The 22,608-nt window shown below is 42.7% G+C and overlaps 1 long non-coding RNA gene across 2 annotated transcripts in view; it reads right to left on the bottom strand.

Moving 5' to 3' along the window:
• LOC144792828 (uncharacterized) overlaps window positions 1-22,608 on the bottom strand; it is a 314,526-nt gene that overhangs the window by 225,913 nt on the left and 66,005 nt on the right. Inside the window, exon 4 of one of the 2 annotated variants that reach the window (XR_013602627.1) lies at window positions 14,743-14,823. The exons of the other annotated variant lie outside the window; for it this stretch is intronic. This is a non-coding gene — a long non-coding RNA (uncharacterized LOC144792828). The remainder of the gene's footprint in view (window positions 1-14,742; window positions 14,824-22,608) is intronic. 2 annotated transcript variants of the gene reach the window in all.

Below are 22,608 nucleotides of genomic sequence, written 5' to 3'. Positions count from 1 at the left end.
AATGGCTCTTAATACAGAAAAGAAAAGTCCGAGACCATTTCATCACCTATAAATACAGTTATTTGTAAATATGCTAGAGGCTGAGGTAATATATTGTCTCTAGAGTTCCTAAAAATAGAAGTGCTGTTCTCTAAGAATAGTTCTACTTTAAGCAGAGGATGAGTGCCAAAAAAAAAAGTAAATATTTTGGAATCGGGGGAAAAAATAATTTCGTTTTTCAGGGGAAGAAGCCAAAACAGTTCCAAATATTTCCAGAAGCTTTTGTTTTTCAAAGCTGAAGGCCAAATTCAGAGTTCAGGGAACGCTGAGTGCTCGTTTGCTTAAAAGTTATTCTTTTTGTTCAGGGGAGAACATCATTTCAGACAGACTTTCAAAAAAGCAGTTTACCGCTTCAGGTGAAAGTTCGACCAAGTTGGAAAATGCCGCAACTGTGCAGCCGTGAGAATGATTGCTATCATCGATGTATTGATCAGCATTGCTCACAGAAGGTCGTACCTGGTTGATGCTGCTCTCATCTTGCACTTCAATACCCTTTAATCGCAGTGGTGAAGTCTCAACGAATGCCGTCATCAGGATGGGTAACCGCTGGGGACAACACGATGCATGAGCCGTTACTGGACTTAGCAAAGTATCTGTATCCAATGGTACTTCTGATTGTAGTTTGAGACAGACGTCTAACACGCATTCTTCTCCGCACAGCATACATCTTAACACAGGTAAGATACAATTCTGCCAGATGGGTCTGAATGAAAGAAACCAGGTCATATTCAGATCTCTTAGCCGGGCTAATCCAAGGACTTTAGTTATGCGGTCCCGATAGCGTATAGCTAGGATCGTTTCTTCCATTGTTGCTGGAGTGTTGTCTGTGACATGGCTTGCCATAACGAAGCAGGAGTATCAAAAATAAAATGCCTGCTACGAGTCCCAACAGGAGTGGAAGGCCGCCAAAGATCGAATGGACAAAATTAGGAAAGATGCCCAGGACTGCTTTAAAAGGTGTCAAAAGTCCCGAAAAAATTGTCTTAAATACACTCGGGATACCATTCGTATCTGAAATGTTTAAGATTTGGTTTAGCATTTCTGCGAAATGTAAGGGGCAATTTGTTGATAATAGTGCATGCATCTCTGTTGTTGTCCTTGCAACCAGGAGATCATAAGTTTCTTTTGATGACGTCAAGGGCATAGGCGTCTGTAGAAGAACAGACTTCATTCTGCTTAAAGTATCAATTCGAATAGAAGAGATTTTCAAACTGGGCCAAATTTTTCCCTCCCTGTCTGGAGTGTCGTTCGTATACAATACTTGCATACAACAAGTGACCATGGACGAAACGCTTACAAGATAAGCTTTTCCTGGCATCAAGCCACAACATCTGTGGTCCACAATTAGAATGTAGCTCCCGTTCGAAAGCAGTCTAAAGAATGGCTCTATTCGAGTTGCAGGTGTGCCAAGCTGGTGACATGAAAGGTTATTTGAAGTCCCCTCACAGGCCCCATGTAGATTTATATCCTGACACAGAAGTATACCACTTAGTGATTTTTCACAATTATTACCACTAAGAAATACATTCTGTCCTTTTTCACTATGACATGTGTGTGTGTAAGGTAATTTCCATGATGACTTAATGTATCCTTTACCCAACCTTTCATACTGCCCTGCCTGTATATACTTTTGGCAGTATCGAAATTGGAAAGTTGTTATCGGAATAGTTATGATTCCGTGTATTATCCATTCGGTGACAGGTCGTTCCGACATTGTCAATGGTAATCTCTCAAGTTTTTCAATGCTCAGAATTGTATATTCTGCTCCTTTTTGTGCCAAGCTGATTTGTGTATCAGTAAGGTTAAAGATAGAGAACAGTGACGTCGTGTTGATTAAACGCCAAGGCACGTAGCCTGAACGCAGATTTTGTAACGTCCAGGCAAGCTGTAAAATAGAACGCAATTGGGACTGACCATGTTGTAACATTACTAAATCCTGCTCTATTATATCGATTGCAGATGATACAATACTGCCCAGTGAATATATTCTGGAAGACAGTCATTAACCCATTGTCCACAACAGAAAGTTATTTTTCCAAATTAATACGGTCAATTTCCCGTATTTCTCTGCTGTTTCAATTTGAGTTTCTTTCCAAGCTTGGTTATAAGCTGCATACATAGAGGCCGCTATGAAACGTTTTTGACGCTGTTTGCGTGGTCCCATAATGAAATCACGCAAGTCAGCACCTTCTTTAAGTAAAGTTAAGTGTTGCTTAATTTCTGCCAGTGTGGATGTCTGTAGCCATTCAAGGCAGAGTTTTCCTACACTGTATGTTGTTACTATCCCTGGATGTTGTCTCTGGGAGTATCTAGGGTCTGACCTGGTCAATTTGAACCCCTGTATTTTGTTCAGGAATCTATCTTGACAGTTATTTGTGTCTGTGGGCCAGATCAACCATTTTTTCCAATCAGGATGTGTTCTGTTTTGGTTTAAAATATGGGATACGTCTATCTCAACATCTGTAGTGCTATTACTGTCAGGTGTTGGCTTTGGAATAGACGGTTTGTATAAGTCTTTAATTTTGGCTAGGCCAAGACAGGTTGTTTGTTGAATTGTGTCATTCTGGGATCATGCAGGCTCTGAATAATGATTCTGTACCTTGGACTTGCCAATCTTTGGTACCCCAGATCGTTTTTGTATCAATGTTATTTTTCCAAAAATCAAAACCAAATGTATTCATTTTTTCAAAAAATGTTTCTGAATAGATTAATTTTGTATTTTTCAGCATGGTTTTCATTCCCGTCTTATTTAACAGTTTGAAATAAAACGTTTCTGCTTCACTTGTGTTAAACCCTGAGAAGTATGGGAATTTCTCATAAAATGTTTTTGAACTACCTTTTGGTGGAGTTGCACAATGTTCCCATTGATTATAATTTAAAACATTTCTAGGTTGAGCAGATTTATGCAAGTAATGGTTAGCATAGTGATTGTAGCAGTACATCTGTTCATAATTTGATGAACCTTGTAAATAATCATGTTCTGTAAATTTTGCTGACATAACTAAGTCTGACATAATATCATTAATACTTTGAAAGTCCCAATCATCAGAGAATGTGCTCGGTTTTACAAAGTCACTTAATGAAACCTTAAATTGATGAGGATACTTCAAGAGCTCGACCGGGCCATATATTTCGTAATCTGTTTTGTCCCATGCTACCCCACCGGGTATCGGATTGGCTGTGAAGTTTACTGAAGAAAGTTCTCTTTTCTCGATGTGTGAAGACTCGTGTGGCTTTAGGACCAGGTTGATATTCTGGCTTGCTGTGTCCATTGTAATATATTTTCCCTCAATGAAGTGTCCCAAGCATAGCACCATGATGAGCCAAGGCAGGAGGAAAAGTACACCTAGCACCACCCAAAATTCAATCCATGGGGAAATCAGATAGGTTTCTTGTAGTTGATGAAAGAGTTCTTTAGCTTTGTCTTTAAAAGTTTTTGTTGTTGTTGGCTGTTCCTCAGGTTCGCTCGAATCCTCAGAAAAGTCATCGAAATTGATGAAGTAGCCTGATGCAGTTCTGTCAATTGTTGGAATTGCTTTTGAATTTTTCTTTGTTTCATTAGGATAGTCTGTGGCTACATCGTTGTAGACCGGTGTTTCTTGACGAATTGTTGCAATTTGGGTTTTAAGAGGCATAAGTTCCATGGCTTTGTTGCATAGTCCTTGTTGATTCACTGTAGGTTTATCAAATGTGATTAGTCTCTCAGTTTGAACCTCTTGATTTGTAGCAAACTTTGGTGTTCTGCTATTTCTTGGGAGTCCACTTGGCCACTACTTATTATTGGCCACATGATTGTGGTTTAACCAGGTCGATGGATACAACTCGGTTCTCCTTTTTACCAGCAAGGGGCGGTAGTACAACTGATCTTGTTCCGTTGACAGCTAAGACAGGTACTGCTTTTCTGTAAGGCCCAAATTCCTTCTTCACCGCGATTTTCTCTCTGACCAGATCCCCAATCTTTGGAATCCAGACAGGCCTTGCTGGGACAGGTGGTTTCTCTTCAGTGGCTGTTGGCTGTTGTTTCAACTTTATGTTGCTCAGGTCTTTTCTTCTTTCATTTAAGTCCTGTAAAATAGCCAAACGATCTTTGATATCAAAGCATTTTCCTTTTACCACTGAAGTCTGACTATCGAGGTCCTGGATACGCATTCTAGACCCGAACAATAGTTCGTACAGACTGAAAACTTTTAGAGAATTTCTTGGCAGATTGTTAAGACTACGTTGGACACTTATTAAATGTTTGACCCACCCAACCCCCAAACCTAATACCTTTGCCGTTATAGATTGCTTTATGTCTCGTTTTTTTCTTTCCACGATCCAGTTTCCCTCAGGATGGAAGGGACAAGAATACCGCAATGCAATGCCCATGCTGGTCATGGCCTCCTTATAAGCTTGAGAGCTAAAAGCAGGACCCTGGTGTAGCATGCCAATTGCGTATGTGCCGATAAAGACTCACAAATCTGTTATAACCGTTCTGGCGTCAGCCGAGCGCTGGGGGTCTACATTTTAAGTGAAACTAGTCTTAAATAATATACATAGGGACGCATGTTTCCTGTTTAATCATGCGAATAGATCGCCTTATGCTTTCTATTAGGTGTTCTGGCACTACTTCAGCCGGTTCGCCACTGCGATATCTGTTGCAGTTTTCACAATTTTTTGCAAATTTGTGATTATCCACGCTCATTCCCAGCCACCAGTATTCTGATTGTAATTCTGTCAGAGATTCCTTGATCCTTCGGTGCCCTAGACCTTCACCCATGTGTGCGTCTGCTGTTAGCAAGATTCTCCTGTTCGTGTTTGGAATTACTCTATCCCCCACTCCAGGGATTCGAGCAAAAGGAACGGAGTTTGCATCGATTATGTATGTATACTTGAGTGCATAATTCACGGGTAATGCTGCACAGTCGCCTTTTTGCTTAATTGTGGCACCTGTGTCATCTTTGTAACCGTTTTCAACCCATTACTGCAAGTCTTCATTGTATGATTTGACGCAGGAATGCGAATCGCACACTATTAGTGTCGGGAATTCGCGATCGGCAATGTCGAGCGCCATATTTAAAGCTATTAATTCAGTTTGTTGACCTGAATTGTCTTTTACGGATTGTGACATTGTGACCAGTGGCATCAATTTACATCCGCGCCACCGGCATTTGACAACCTCGCACGTAGCGTTATAGGCTTGTTTTCCCCAAACTGAGGGTTGTGCATATCCGTCTGTATATATTACACAGGCGTACTGTTGTATGGGCAGAATGTCGATTGGCAGAGGATATTCTCTTTCATATTCTAGATTTTTTAATCTTTTCATGTTTGGGCCAAAATAGTATTTAAGTTTTTCTGTAGCAAGAGAATTTTCCCATTGTATCCATTTTGGATCTAATGCCACTGTAGTTAAATTACATGGGCTTGTTAATGACTCGAAGGCTGATTCTGCTGTTATAACAGTAATCCGTCTGCCTTCGGCTTGGTCTTTTTCTTTTGCTACAGCTGTTGAACCGCATGTACAATGTTTTCCTTAATACTGAATGTTTTTTCAGCTTCTGTATACAAATGTGATTTGTATGCTATTGGTACCGTTTCTCCCTCATTAGAGGTTAGGTATGTGAATCCGCATCTTCCTGGGATGACCCGGATCACAAGGTTGCGTGTGTTATCGCGTGTTTGCAATTTTGTTTTAGCTAACATGTCTGTTTGCAATGATCTCAAAATTTCTGTGTGTTTTTGAGTCCAATTGATTGATTCAAAATCTGGTTTTATTAGTTCATAGAGAGGTTTAACCCTCTCTGTATAATTTAGAATGTATGTTCTTCTGAAATTCAGGAGACCCAGAATTGATTGTAAGTTTTTCAGCGTTCTTGGTGCTTGGATTACAGCACATTTCTCTAAGAAATTGTCTGCCAGGCTTTTGCCTTCACTTGATAATTCATATCCTAAAAAAAGGACAGTTAGATGGGCAATTCGTGACTTTTTAAAGTTGAATTTGTAACCCTCTGCTGCGAACCCAAGTATTATGGTGTTCACTCTTTTCAAGTGAGTATCCAAGTCATCATCTGTTAGATAGATGTTATCGACATAAGATAATGCCTCATCATCATTCATTTGTAGTAACTGTTACTCTTGCTGAGAATAGCCCTGGGCTGTTCTTCAACCCCTGTGGGAGTCGACAGAATTTTTTCTGCGAGCCCATTATTGAGAACGCGGTCAAATACCTACTTTCAGGTGCTATGTTTTGACAAAAGAATCCATTAGAGATGTCTAATGTTGTTTTGTATTTTTTGCGCACGATGTTATTCATTAGTGCTGCACTATGTGAGTTTTGTACTGCAAAAGTTTTGCAACATGAGTTTAGATGTCTGTAGTCCAAAACTAGACAATATGAATCGTCTGGCTTGGAGACAGGAAACAAAGGATTGTTAATTTGTGAGGTGCAAGTTTCAATCACCCCCTGGTATTCAAGTTTATCTAAGATCTCCCTGACCTGTTTTTCAGCTTCTTGCTTAATTGGGTACTGCCTTTGTGCATTTGGTTGATTTTTTAACTGGATTTTGTGAGGAGGAGAGTCCTCATCCCATCCAACATGGTTTTTATATAATGCAGGAGCTTGGGCTACTGCCCACTTTCTTGCAAGTGTATATTTTTTATGAATTGGAATGTGATTTGAGAAGGCAGGCATAATCATTTCTTCGCCATGAGGGCACTCTCTGACAAACTCTGGAGCCAGTCTTTTTCAGTTAAAAGGATATCATAGCCTTTGGAGAGGTTATCCCAAAATAGACCCCTTGTTTTCCTAATCTTATCTCCCTCTATACGTAATGTTATTTCGTATATTTTATGAGGTTTGCTAACTCTGGTATCTGCAGTTTCCACCTGAATGTATTCATTCGTGTCCACTGTCTCCAGATGATTCATCAGGATCTTGCGAGCTATGCTCACTTCTGCTGCACTGTCTAGCATTGTCTGAGCCCACTCTCCGTTTTTCAGCTGTTTCCTCAGGATCCTCGGCATGTTTGATTATTTTAATACTGGCTACCTTTTTTTTGGAAATTGTAATTTTTTACTTTGATGAGCAGGTTCCTTGTCTTTGGACTTGACGTGCTCTTCCCTGTGTTCTGACCGTCCTCTTCTTTCCGATTTCTGCGAGGAAGTCTGAAAAGATCGAGAGGGACGTGTATCAATATCTTGATATCTATCAGGTTTCTTCAAATTATCCCTATTTCTAAGGTTGTATCTTTTCTCAGAGGGCTCCCTCTGGGGAGACTTGTGTCCTTGGTCCGGAGATCTTTCTCTCCGCCGAGGAGACCTTCCTCTGGACTGGAATCTTTTTTCTTTGGGAGTGGATTGTTTATTTCCATCCCAGCTCTTTTTTGGAGTATTTAGATTATTTTTTATAAATATTTTTTCAGGATTTTCAGTTAGTTGGGGTTTTACTGGTTTCCCACCCAAACTATTTCTTCCTAGTTCTTCATAGGATTTTTCTTTGATTCTGGCAAGTTCAAATGGTTGTTCTGCTATATCTGTTTCTTTCAATTTCTGGCGGATCGCCACAGATGCGGCTTCTCCTTTTATGTTAGATAATAATAAAGCTGAGACCTGCTTGAAGTCTTTCAGTAATTTCATACCCAGAGTTAAAGCAGGTTCTGGACCGTATTCATTTTGAATCTGTCTTAGCACATCGGGTATTACCGCCATGGACGGAATACCATGTGTTTTTGTGTAAATGGAAGCAAAGACTGTGCCCCAAGTGTCACAGTCCTCCACATGTGGTGCGATCCCAATTGGAAGACAGATAGTCAAAATTCTGTGTTTCTCAACAGGGGTAGTATCCGGAAATACTGCCTCTATTTGAGTTATTTTTTGTGCTAACCAGAATGGAATTTGTTCCCGTTTTATGGGTACTTTACCCAGACATGACTATGTTCTGTGGTGTAATTTTATTTGTGTTCCCCTGATGAGGGGTCAGCTGTGGAATGTTAATAGCTGGTTGAACTGTTGAAGTCATATTAGACTAATTGTCCATGAATTTTAATCAGTTGTTTTAGCTGTGCTAAAAGTTCTGGTATTGACATTTTTTCAATGTCTGGATGTGGTGTGTAGCTGGCTAGAACCGGCCATGTTGCTCCTGGTCTACCTAGTGGACCGAGCCTGGTGATGTGATTATTATGTTTTAGGGCGCCTTTAAACCAGTGCAGGTGCTCTTGGTATTTTAATGGGATTTCCACCTTCTCGAAAGGAGTGTACTCATCCGGAGGTTCCTCTATTTTGTAATAGTGGAATTCATGTGTGACAGCGTTTGCTGCTGGAAAGTTTATCCATGAATAGAATACCTCTGTCTGCCGATATTCATGTACCTCAATTACGAATATGACTGTACCACCTCTCGATGTTAGTCCATTTTCTATAAGTTTAAGAGTTATAGTTTCTTATGTTGACCGGAATGAGTATTGCATCCGGGTCACTCTGTACGAGACTTGTCATCCGCTTGGAGTTGAGCTGCTATTCTAGCTGTCTCCCTCTCTTCTTCACTTTCCCCCATTTTACTGGCAGAAAGGTTTTTGTTTGCAGATCAAGTTTCAAGGAAACAAAGATTAGGTGCACAATATTTTGGAACACTGTATCCTTCAACGTTGAATAAACCTAAAAACTATACATAGAAATCTCTTCCTACTAAGTTCCGGCGGATTTTAACCTTTGACCCACTCCAGACGTCTTTGGAGTATTTACGGGAGAAAGGGTCTGTGTGAAAAAGCACGACTGAGTTACTCTAACGTCTTGCGTTAGATTTATCGCCTTACCAAACGTTGGGCGCCATGTAGTGTAGTTCCTATAGTCCCAATAGGCTCTGCGCATTGGAATAATATCTTCAGTAGTGGAGACGTAGGACTGAGGTTAACTAGGTCTCTACTGACTATATTAGACTTAAGTTTTTTGCCAGCTCTCAGAGTTCACTAGAAACTCACGAATAGGCGAGGAGGAGTTTAACCTCCCTGGATAGACAAGAAGGGATTTAGTTTCTGACAACCATAAAACATGACAACTTTGCTCTCCCTGAATAAGAGTATATCTCTAGAGTCGTGTGAAAACAAAAGACAGCTATTTCACTCAGTCAGTAAGTGCGTACTTAGTTTCACCAGATTGCAGAGAAAAAGAGAGACAGGCGTTTTCAATAAAAGGTGTTATTTATTGAGCAGTCTCTTTCCTCATACAAGAGAAATGAATTGCTACAATTGCAATACTTATAGTTAAGTAGAGTGCATACAGTAAAAGCAGGATTATGAAATAATACTGTAAAAGCATTGATATGGTTTCTTAGCCATATGATACTTTAAAATGGATAAAACAGATACATACATATATACATTGACTAATCGTACTCAACTGGTGCTTCTAACTACGCCTACCCCGGTGTACCTGACCTAAGCCTAATACGTGGGAAGGAGTAAGTAGCAGTTTAAGTTAAGTTTGTTTTGCCAAGAATCTGACTCAATAATTCTCTGTAAGGGTTTAGTCAGTTCAGTACCTGGGTATTAGAAGGCAGGAGGGCTGGTATCTCTCTCTCAGGACTCGGTATCCCAGTCACCCGCAAGGGTAAGCTGGAAACGCCAGAGGCTGGATTTCTCGGCAAGAGAAAAGACAGCGTCTTTCTCAGTGCGTCAAAAGGGAGGGGCAGCGTCCGTGGGCTCTCGCATCAGCTGGGCTCTCGGGCAAGTAGTAGCTGCTCCAGATTCATCACCGTGTGTTTGATTAAGGCAACGTTGGTATATTTATACCTGAAAGGTGCCGGGTTTGACGTAAGGCTGGACATAAGACGTCAATAAAGATGTCACTAAGAACTGGTCGTTCTTACAGTGTTTTACATGAGTTCTTGGATGAAATCAAAACAACGGCAGCGGGGATTTCCCAGATTGCTGGAGGCTTGGATTTGTTTAAGAACTCGGTGTGCATTCTAGAGGGCTGGAGGAATAGGCTTGCTTAATTTGACAGCATGCACTATGACTGAATTATGAAAAGGGTTTCTATGCCGTTGTAGGGATATTATTGATTTATAACCAGACAAGGGCAAAGAATAGGAATATCGATTCAGGTACCTAGATAAACACACTACAAGTGTTCCCCCCAGAGTGACAGCTGAATGTACTCACTGATGTTTATGACTTTTGGGGACCTGTGGTGATATTGTACAAATGATGTGTTTAAACTCATGGACATTGAAGAGTGTGAATGTTCCTTGTCACCTGGGCGAGTGTGTATGTGTTGTTTTGCACCACAGCTGCATGATGTATGCAGCAGCTGTAGCCATCTGATGTGACAAGTATGCAGGGTTGTGTGCCCGACTTGCACAGTTAGCCCAACACCTGTGGCACCTCTTTGTCAAGTGGGACATGTGCAAAGTGAGGGTTGTATACACTATTGACACTGACAGGCGAGTGATCTGTGCCAGGGTGCGTATGTGTGGTCTGCTGAGGGTTCTTAGGTGGAGTGGGATATGTGACAGCAGGTCACATGCTGTCCCACACCCTGCAATTGCATGTGTTGTACATGTTCTTCTAGGGTGCAAGGTAATTAGACTGCACATTGATTAGCGCATCATGTGGGAGGGAGGTCTGTGACATGTGTTGGTACCTTGCCTGTGCCATGACCTGTGCACTGTGTTTGGCCTTCATATTTGTTTGCACTGATGAGGAGTCTCAACATAGGAGTGTGAGGTTTAAACTGAACACCCTAGCAGCATGCATGACCCATGTTGCGTTCTTAGACATGATGTACATCATTTGCGAGATATGTATAGTTCCAAGACGGTTAATCATGAGACAGTCAGCAATTTCTAGACCCACGGATCAGTGTGCCCACTACAATACCCTGCAACACCCTGGCCTCCTAATCATGTGTATACGAACTATAAATAACCGGCACACTCCTCTTTTTTTGTTATGTATCCACACTCTTCTGCAAATTATTCTATTTTAATTTTGGTGCTGCCTTTGAAAGCTGACTGGCTCCTGTCAGTTGTAACATAATACAAAAAGACAAACAGATCCCGTTTGTTAAAGGCGCACTGTACACTTGCCCCTTAGGTGCTTAACTGTGATCTGATTCCAAAGTAACCATACTCAAAATTTTAAATCTATATCATCACAAACATGTACAAAGCTAACAAGATAGAAACAAAAAGCGTAAAACAGTCTCTCATAAGTTCTTCTTATTCTCTTTTATTCTTTTTTAATTTTTCAAATCATGTTGCGGATTATCTTCAGTATCATTCTTGGTTCATTACTTCATGAATCCTTCACATTTACACTTGCTTCCCAATGCATTTGGGTACAGTTTACCTTCATCAGGGGAATGCTGCAGTAAATGCACAATAAACATTTTATGGCTTCTCCTTCCTGTTATTGTGGGATGTCCCCCACCAGAGACACCAGCCTCGTGTTGAAACAATATAGCCATGATTGGTTCATATAAATGTGAATCAGAAAAGTCTTAGCCAATTCCCTGGTCATGCTCTGTGAATTATATATTCAAATATGTCTAGTGCCCATCTGTGCTTAAGAACCACACTACGTGTATCAATAAACCATGCCTCTCTAACCTGTGTAAACAAGCATTTACAATGCAAAGGTTTCGCCTTTGACAAAGTTAGAGCTATTGGCATTGTAAATGACAAATTGTTTATTTATGTGTTGGTTTTGAAAACAGATAAATAAATGGCTTTGTCATTTACAATGTCAATAGCTGAATGTGCTCCCATGCCAGTTGGTCACCCTAGGCTTACCTGTTCTGAGCAGTGGTGCTGTAACAATTTTTTTTTTTATTAAGAGTTCGGGTACTGCCATTAATGTTATATCACTGAAGTCATAGGGGTTGTGTAAGATCCAAGCATCATACAGAAAACACAAGTGCAGCAAATGTGTCATGCCCATTCGCCAGGAGAGTGGTGAGGCTGTGCTATTTATTTATTAAGTTTTATATAGCGCGAACAAGATCCTGAAGGATATCAGAGCGCTTTACAAAAGGATAGCGGCCAGTAAGAAATGTAATATCGGCCTTAGATAATTTGTAGCTCGTAGTGCTTTCTGAGCACTGATGAGATAGCACACTGTCATTTGCAGACAGCACATTTTCTGTTGAAATGGCCACTACATTTTCATGGGCATGTAGTTTTACTGGTAAAAATATATAACACAGAAAAACTAATGTGCATGGAAATCAGCCTTCGGTGAATATTTATAATGTTTGCATCACCAGGTAAAGTATCTCGGTTTCTTTTGATCCTACTAAAATCCCGGTTTCCATCACACTTCAGAATTACAAAAAAAATGCTTTCCTTTTGTTTTCTTAATCACCGATTTAATTAGAAATGTGTATAGTTCCTTTCCAGATGTTTAAATTTTGTGTGTTAACAAAAAAAGGGGTGCTCCAGCCTTTCCCTTCGTTTTTTGTACCCCAGCAGGATTGTCACCTAGATCACTTTTATCAAACCGTGCAGCAAATTTGACGAGAGAAAAACAAAGTTTACATCCGCTCATTCTCCTCCTGAACTTCGGCCTGATTATTTCTAGTGCTGCAGGACCCCTACTTCCAGCGCCCAAATGAATACATACAACAGACTTCACGCCCTCACGTGCAGGGCACGTGGCCCCCTCACCTGTGATGTCCATCTCCTTCCGGCACCACTGGATGAAGTTGGAGACGTTGTCGCGCGCCTGGAAAGTTCCCGGCTGGGCCACTCTGTTGACCCTCACGCGGGCTCGTGGCAGGTGCACCTTGCCTGCCAGGGTCGGGTACTCGGCGCTGAACTCGGCCGCCACGCGCGTGATGTTGTTGGCATGCTGGCAGAGCACGGCGCCCACCTCCAGGAAGGTGTCCACGCTAATGTCCAGCTCGTAGAGGTCCTTCAGCCACTCCGCCATGTCCTCCTTCATGACGAAGAGGTACTGCTCGCTGGACTGAAAGGGCCGAATACTACGCACCCCGGCGCCCTGCACCCCAGACATGGTGCCAGTCAATGGACAGCTCGCCTCTTACGTACTTACTCAGCAGCAGAACTTTCTGAAATGCCCAGTGCACCCAGACGTGTGTTGAACAGCCTCAGTGCGCTACTGGTTTAAATGAGTGAACACACAGGCAATACATTCAAATGTAAGTTTGGGGGGGGGCGTTGGGGCTACAGTGTGGCTTTAGCAAGGGACGCGCCGTGACCCATGGGCTGCACAAAGTCTCCATTTAGAGCCACAAAACATCCGAGAGATGCCGTGGTTGCCATTCACAATGTCGGGGAGTCAGTTATTTCATCAGCAGAAGCAGCTCCACAAAAAGAAGCACAGGGCACAGAATTACTCATTCAACGCTAACATCCCCCGAATGTCCGGGCGCTCATCGGCAGATGGTCGATACTTCGCTTGCTGCACGGGGCTGTCTCGTGGCTGCGCTGCAAACCTCAGATTCCATCCTCAGTGACAAACACCTGCTAATAATTCCCAAGCAGTCTTCCCATGCAGCTACCCCCAGCGCCGGATACATTCCAGCACCCGAACCTGCCGCTCTCCTGCACTTTGAAAACTTTCTCATCGCTTTTTGTTCGCCGGTTCCTCCCCGGGTCTTCGGCGCATTCATGGCCCGGGGAGCATCGCCCCTCGCACGTTTCTCGAGAAGGGTGGTCTTCCGCCGTGCCGACCCCAGCCTGCAGAGCGCAGCAGGTCGTGCGCCCCTTGCTCACGCACACTGGGGGTTGGTTTGTTTCCCTGGAACGAGCGTCCTTCCCTGTTCTCCTTGGCGATGCGGGCTTGTTTGAAACACGCCCTGTTTACCCTGGCTGGTGGCGACCGTCGGCTGCCCTTAGCACACCTCGTTGTGCTGCTCGGCTCAGAACTGCCCCAAGCCCCGTCGCAGAAGGAATGTCGCTGCTTCCCTGTGACGCGGTGTCTGTGGGTTGTCACCAAAGTTACACCTTGTAACTTGAGGCTCGATGTACCTACCGCCATGGAGCAATATCGGAAAACTACAGAGGGAACGATTTTCGAGACAGATTGTATACCTAATCCGTAGCGCTTGGCATCTGATTTTTTTAATTTTGCAATGTGGAGTCACAAAATATTGGGGGTGGAACTGCAGTTCGCATGTTGTAGACCTCTCTAGCGCTTTATCACAGGAAAAACAAGCATTGAATAGATCAGGTGTTTGGTTTTGTCAATACTTGTTTTGCAATGCAGTCCTGTCAACTAAAAACAAGTCAGGTCCTGGGCCGGCAGCCAATCACAGCGCGGCCCGGGAATGACGTCACGGGGGTGTCCCGGCCGGCAGATTCGGGGGCGTGTTTTTCGCGCTCTCCCCTTCCCATTGGCTGGAAGGTAAAATTCCAGCCAATGGGAAGAGGAGAGGGCGGGACTTAAAAAAAGACACAGAAACGCCCCCGAATCGCGTTCTCACGGTGAAAGCGTGATTGACAGCCAATCTCTTCCAATGGCTAGCCTCCATTTATGGAGCTAGCCAATGGAAGACAGAGGCGGGACGAAGCCCCTTAGTGTAGGATCATAAGATTTCGCCCTGGGCGGAGCACCTGCTTCGCAGGTGCTACGGCCAGGTCGAAACCTAAAAAGGTTTCAAGATTCCTCTGACAACAAAACGATAAAAACATAATGAAGCTCCACTTTCTCTAGGTTGCCACGTGAGAGCTTACTAATAAATCCAGAAAAAAACTCTTTGTACCTTAATCGTTCGCAGGAACATGTGCACTTGCACTAGCTCGAGACGCCACACGTTTCTCACAATCGTCGTCAATGGTATGCACTGAAAAAAAAACACACATTACTGTAACTCGACAGTTCGTCAATAACCCTATACGTTTCTCAAGATATTCAAGTTCCACTGTGTCCACCATACCTTAGTGTACGATTTCAATAATCCAAACGCTGATCTTCAAAACTGGCCGTACTCCCGATCTTACTGCCCATTAACACGCTAAGCTTGCTGTTGTAATTTTCAATGGCGTGTGACACGCGTTATGATTGCGATAGAAAACGGACTACAATGATTATCCAAATGGATTTTCAGCCGCCATCTTAACCTAGTGCTTCTATCTGATCTCCCTAATATTGTTCCCTTGCTGTACCTATTCCATAAGAGCCAGCTCCCATATGCAAATAAAATCAAACACATGAAAATGTGAGAAAAAATGAATACTAAAGAATACTAGTGTGGCGTTTCCTTTGATATGCTATATTATGATAACCTAACGTCCTAGTGTGTATCCCTGATGCCTATTGTTCATTTGACCAGAATTGTGATTATGTATATATATATCCACCAATGTGACTGTTGATTCAATTTTACACAATATTTTTTTTCGGCCACAAACTCTATACATCATTAAAATACTATATACACCTTACAGATTAATATGTCATTCCACACTTATGTTGTTTTTCAGATGTTATAACACAAAACAAATCGTTTCAATTTTGTCGTTCAGTCCACAAGGTTCCAACGTATTAAGATACCGTATCCAAAACGTTTCTCTTTGCGATAAGTATCTATTGACATCCATATGATCTTTATCCTCAATTTTTTCTAACAGTGTACCGTAATTGCGGAATAGTGTGTTGTCGCTCCTTCCAATGTACTGCTAAATTGGATTTAGGATTTTGTGTTCTAATCAAGCTTTTGTGCTCAGTCACTCGAGTCTTAATGTTTCTAGTGGTTTTTCCCACATACACTAGCCCACACGGGCATTTGATTGCGTATACTACCATATTTGAATTGCAATCTGTGGTGTCTCAATTTTATGTGTGTGGGTGTGTGAACACATCCCCTACAATAACATTCCCACAATTACTGCAGTTGTGACACTTAATCATACCTTTGTGGTTGGGTTGGACACCCTTCCCTCCACCCCGTTTGAATATTTCTTTTAAATTTCTGGATCTTGTGTGTGCAAACATAGGTTTACATACTTGACTGAAATCAGCCTCCTGTTCAATGATTTCCCATCTTTCAAGATGCTTCTTTTGATGCTCTTGTTGCCGTGGAATACTTTATCACAAACACTTCTCTCTTTAATGGCGCTTTTTTAGTTTTCCTCAATAAATCTGCTCTGGAAACCTGACATGCTTTCTCTTTAGTTGAAATTAAAATCTCACTTGGATATCCCCAATCTTTGTAGGCTTGTGTCAAGACCTCCATCTCCTGGAGTCCTTGCTTTTCCTCTGAACAAATCCTACGTGCTCTCAAAAATTGAGAAAAAGGTAAGTGGTTTTTTAATGTCAGAGTGTGAAAACTCTGATAATGCAGCGCATTGTTTCTGTCGGTGGGCTTTTTATACACTCTTGTAGTCAGTGTGTTTCCTTGCTTCTCTATGAGTATATCCAAATAATTCATCGCTGTAGCATGGATAGAAAAGGTGACTTTAATGTGATCATGACACTGATTTAATTTGTGTAGTTCAGACTTCAATTGGTTTCTGGGACCATTCCACACAACTAGAATGTCTTCTATGAACCTCACATATAATTTCAAATGGTTAGACCATTCTGAGTTTTGTAATGTGTGTGTTTTCAAAACGAGCCATAAACATATTCGCTAACGTTGGTGCCCCAGTAAAACCCATAGAGGTTCCTGTTCTCTACAAGTAAAACCTATCCTGCCATGTGAAATACGCAGACAAAGTGTGCAAGACTCACAGCCCTCTACCTCCACTCCCATTGTGTCCCCAGGTGCAGGTTTTGGTCTGGCTTAACTGGCAGCAGTGTGCAGCGCTGAATTCATTTCCACCTTTGGTGCTGCACACTGAGGAGGATTCCTCCCCCCTGCACCCACAACACATACCCTTCCCTCTACTGTCCCTGCGGTGCCGGTCTCTGACCCAGATGATGCCCCCCACGGGTCCACAACCCTTTAGCTCCATCATGTGCAGGCAAGTTTGGGGTTAACAACCTCCCCAACGTACCCCGAAAAAACTTTAATGTGGACTGACCATTGGCCTTGTTTGAACCGGGACTCATTTTTTAAATCATTTTCCTTTTGGAGCTGAATAAAGCATTTTATTTTTCATTCTGAACTATTGCATTTCAGGTACTTGCTTTAGGTGCTGTGTGCCTAGGAGTTGGTGTCATGGTAATGTTTTGGGATTCTGAAAGATGTCCATTTTATGATGGGAAGGAGGTGGACCATGGTATCTATGTGCCATCACAATGTTGCAGCAAATATTCTTTGTTTGTGTGTGTTCAGTTTGCCTGCAGACATTGTCGAAAAGAGTGTCCCTTCCTCAGTGACACAAGATCTTCACTACAGACAGTTGCACAATTGTTGTGCTGACTTGTGTGCAGATTTACTATTTTGTTGAACGTTCCATTCAGCAATGGCCATGCCTGCTCACAGATGAGTTCTGCTCATTTGTCTTTGCCATCCATGCTACTCACTATACTTGTGTTTGTAGTATGTAGAAATGCCTTCATGGACACAATCACCCTTTTTCACACTATGCAGATGTATGATCACAGCCTTACCCTTATGTTTGGATTTGTTATGCAGGGTATTTGTGCACACGACTCACAATTGTGTGCTTTGTATATAAGGGGTTTCAACCCTGTTCCTTCCATGAGAGAGTACATGTTTCATCACCTGGACATTCATATCAGGCCAGGGATGTACATGACAGTATATTTTTCCTTTTTGCACTATTTGTTTGGTGGGCTGTTACATGACTATACACTATTGTGTCATGATGGTAGGGTGTGTAGGTTGCCAGCAACCTCCATGGGTTGATATGCATGTGGGATCTGACATCACACCCACATGTGGTGTCATGCAGTGTGTGACAGAAATCCATCCTCCTTGTAGTGGGACACTGCTGTAAGTGATGTGTTGCTGGCACTATCAGGACTCTCACAGGTTAGGGATGTAAACATACACTCAAGTAGTTGTTGTATGATGATGATAATGCACCCCCCTATAACTGAGCACTGCTGGGAGTCATATCCACCCACTCCTCTTATGTCTGGGCACTGCTGGGAGTCCTCTGCACCCACCCCCATACTGTTGGGCACTGCTGGGAGTCATATACACACACACCCCTCTTATGTCTGGGCACTGCTAGGAGTCATATACACCCACCCCCATACTGTTGGGCACTGCTGGGAATCATATACACACACACCACTCTTATGTCTGGGCACTGCTGGGAGTCATATACACCCACCCCATACTGTTGGGCACTGCTGGGAGTCATATACACATACCCCTCTTATGTCTGGGCACTGCTGGGAGTCCTCTGCACCCACCCCCATGCTGTTGGGCACTGCTGGGAGTCATATCCACGCACCCCTCTTATGACTGGGCACTGCTGAGAGTCATATACACCCACCCCTCTTATGTCTGAGCACTGCTGGGAGTCATACACCCACCCCTCTTATGTCTGGGCACTGCTGGGAGTCATATCCACCCACCCCTCTTATGTCTGGGCACTGCTGGGAGTCCTCGGCACCCACCCCTCTTATGTCTGGGCACTGCTGGGAGTCATATACACCCACCTCCATACTGTTGGGACCTGCTGGTAGTCATATGCACCCACCCCTCCTATGTCTGGGAAATGCTGGGAGTCATATACACCCACCCCCATACTGTTGGGCACTGCTGGGAGTCATATCCACCCACCCCTCGTATGTCTGGGTACTGCTGGGAGTCATATCCACCCACCCCTCTTATGTCTAGGCACTGCTGGGAGTCATATACACCCACCCCTCTTATGTCTGGGCACTTGCTGGGAGTCATATACACACACCCCTCTTATGTCTAGGCACTGCTGGGAGTCATATACACCCACCCCCATACTGTTGGGCACTGCTGGGAGTCCTATCCACCCACCGCTCGTATGTCTGGGCAGTGCTGGGAGTCATATCCACCCACCCCTCTTATGTCTGGGCACTGCTGGGAGTCATATACACCCACCCCCATACTGTTGGGCACTGCTGGGAGTCATATGCACCCACCCCTCTTATGTCTGGGCACTGCTGGGAGTCATATCCACCCACCCCTCTTATGTCTGGGCACTGCTGGGAGTCATATCCACCCACCCCTCTTATGTCTGGGCACTGCTGGGAGTCATATCCACCCACCCCTCTTATGTCTGGGCACTGCTGGGAGTCATATACACGTTTAAGTCTAAAGAAAGTTCCCTTTGGGATATTCTAATAGCATTCAACTTTCACAATAAACACCTCAAAGTACATTCAACATACACTGGGTCAAAGTATTCAGTTGGCAGAAAGTCAGAGGATAAGTATGATTTTAACAATATTTTCCATTAAACATTTTTTGTATTAGACTAGTTCATATAAAAACATTTAAGTCAGTTAAAAAAAGGATTATACACATTAAAAATACTAAAAATAGTGAGAAAACAAAGTCACAAACTGAGTGAATCAATGGTTGTAGCAGGAATCACACTTTGACATCATTATTTGCATGAATAATACAGCACATAAAATATTATAGGAACATATTTTCTAAGGAAACATATTTTCAAAAAAGGCGACGAGTTTTGGATGGTTAACACTTGTCCAAACCTCCTTCAGGCTTGCTATAAATGTTCCAACACTCTGTATCATGAAATATACAGGTCAAGCGACTATACTTTAAGAATCTCTTGATGTCTCTTAATATTCAGTTGGATCAAAACAACACAACCGACTTATTGCATTAGAGGTTTGTTGCGAAGACACTTCTTAGATTTCCATATTTCCAAAGCCGATTATGATTCTGGCGGTCTCAAAGGAATTTTCAATTTCCACCAGTTGCAGACAGTAAATCCTGAATATATTTGGTGTTGCACACACCGTCTTGCTTTCTATTCCTCGTGATTATTTATAACAATAAATGGCACAGCCGGGATTAAAGAATCTCCTGCCAGAACCGCCACCATCATATCCACACACCCCTCTTATGTCTGGGCACTGCTGGGAGTCATATACACCCACCCCTCAGATGTCACACACCATACCCCAACATTCATGGCGGGTGTGCGGCTCATAGCATTATTGCAATGGATGTATACGCGAGCGCGTGACACACCGTACCCCAACATTCATGGCGTGTGTGTGGCCCGTAGCACTATCGCAATGGTGGGATACGCGAGCGTGTGACGCACTATACAAGTACACTTCTGTTGTTGCGGTACGTAGTTCTCACCGTATGCGCTGTCGTCGGTTTCTGTGCACCAGGTCGTAGGCGTACAGGATTGGGATCGCACTGCCGATGGGGTTCATGGCGTGTCTGTCGCCTACCGGGGTGCGGTTCGAGCTGGACTCAGCTTTGACGGACGTTTTCAGCTCCCGTAGCAATAGGTTCATGCGGAGTGTCGTCAACACGGATCGTACTTGCTAGGCAGGAAACTGATGCCTGTTTACGTACGGACGGCACATACTGCGTGACCCGGATATGAATCGTATGTATTTTCTGTTCGTATGGGGTTTGGAATGATTCGTACATAGATATGCTTTGAGTTAGGATCATACTTGATCGTACGTACGGGGACGTTGTAGGTGTACGAATCGTACGGGAAAAACGCTCCGTACGGTGAATCGTAGCGGATTTTACCGAATCGGAATAGGCCCCTAAGTGAACAAATCAAAGGTTGTGTCAATATAATGTATGCAAGCAACAACATAAGAGGTTTCAAAAGGACATATGTAGTATCAAACATGTCACTATCACAACCTACCTTGGGATGAGTATATGCCAGAAAATCCAATCATAGGTTTTGTCACTTTAAACACATAGAGTGAGTGCACATAACAGAGAGGCCAGGAATATTTCAAAATACCATTCATAGTCAAGTACTTCCTGGACATGAAAGTGAGCATGTAAAAGTGTCCAAAGTATGAGGACATGGTCAACATTTTCAATTACACATTGAACTGGAAAATACGTGTAAACCAATGGTCAACAGAATCTAACACAATTTGCTCTATACAATATGATTTGTGTAATAGTTTGCCAGTACACAACACACATGTACAGATATGTCTTGTTAACAATGTGCATAATAAAACGTTTTATTTTGCTATTTTCAGCTGACCAAGGTTATGGTTTGCAGCCATGTGTAATGACCACAATCATCCATCCCCCAGATGGAGCCAGACGAACGCTACAATATGGCACTGATCAAGACGAGGAATGTTGTGGAGGCCTTTTGGAAATCTAAAAGTCAAAGTGACAGTGTGTCACATGTTCAGATGCCTGAACAAGTCAAGGAGAAGACTGTTGTAATCCCCCTCTATGGTCTGCAAAATCATTCTTGGTCTGTGCTATCTTGCACAATATTTATATTGAACCAAAAATGCCAAACGACTCCGGGCCAGAACATAGAGAGCAAATGGAGGAGGAGGATGAGATCCAGCACACATTGGCTGGCCGGCGGTGAGCTAACCACATTATGGCCATTTTTTACATAAACCTTATCACACGATGGATAAAAACCCTGAAATTATGTTTACATTCCAAAATATGAATAAATGATTTGACCTCATTCATTGTGTTGTCTTCTTGTCAAAGTCAATGTAAAAATGTTGTCACTCCCATATTCTCAACTAGATGTAGGCCTCCACATGCAACAATCAGATTATCTGTGCTGTTGAGTAATATATGGGCCATGGATCTAATTAATAAATCAACCAATGCAGTAATGCAATGTGATGAAGTGTACTGCAGAAAAGTGACAAACCAGGATTTGTCACATTTCTACATCTAACTTGTGTATTCCTGTCCTCAGACACTTACGCAGTTCTGTTTAGCACAGTTAGAAGTCTTGCTGTTTTCTTTAACATCATAGTGTGCTTCGCATGGCACTCACTTATTGATGGAACACAAATAGGGCAAAATTACTCTACTTGAGGAAAGCCCTCATTGTAAGGTGCCTCACCACTGAACAAACATGCAAATGTTCATATCCTTGCAGGGGATAATACTGTTGCAGATATTATCACAGACTATAAGTTACTGTTGTAATAAGGCATCCACTCATGTTTTAAGATGCACAAAAAATAAAACATGAAACACCTTTCCAGGGCTGAATGATGTCCATACCATATCTTGCCACAGATGACAAATTACACATTTACTATGATTACGACAGCAATGCATGAGAGCAGGCTCCAAGGCCTCTAACAGAACAATATAACCTGATGAAGTTGCAATATGTAGTAATAACCAGCCACACAAGACAAGGGAGATGTTTGACCTGCCCTCATAATAGTTGCACACTACTGCCTTTGTCAGTATTAAAAAATAGCTAACATAGGGTTCGCAGCATGTTGTGTAGTGAAGAGTAATAGTGCAAATTAGCGATCAACCCTGGGTCACTGCACTGAGGCCTACTGGAACTCAAACCTACTCAAAAGGTCTGGAGCAGTGTGTTACACTAACCCCTGCCTAACATCATGTTCATCATAAAAAGTGTGTATGTTAAAAACATGTGCAGAATGCATGGTTGTTGGCTTTTCTTTCTTTGAGCTAAGAGAGTTTGCATGATTAGGTCCATAGATGTAGTTTCTGAATGGTCTGGTATTGTTCCCTGTATCG

This window comes from Lissotriton helveticus, chromosome 11 (genome assembly GCF_964261635.1).
Source record: "Lissotriton helveticus chromosome 11, aLisHel1.1, whole genome shotgun sequence".
Classification (NCBI taxonomy): Eukaryota; Metazoa; Chordata; class Amphibia; order Caudata; family Salamandridae; genus Lissotriton; species Lissotriton helveticus.
This window is presented reverse-complemented; position numbering and strand designations above follow the sequence as displayed.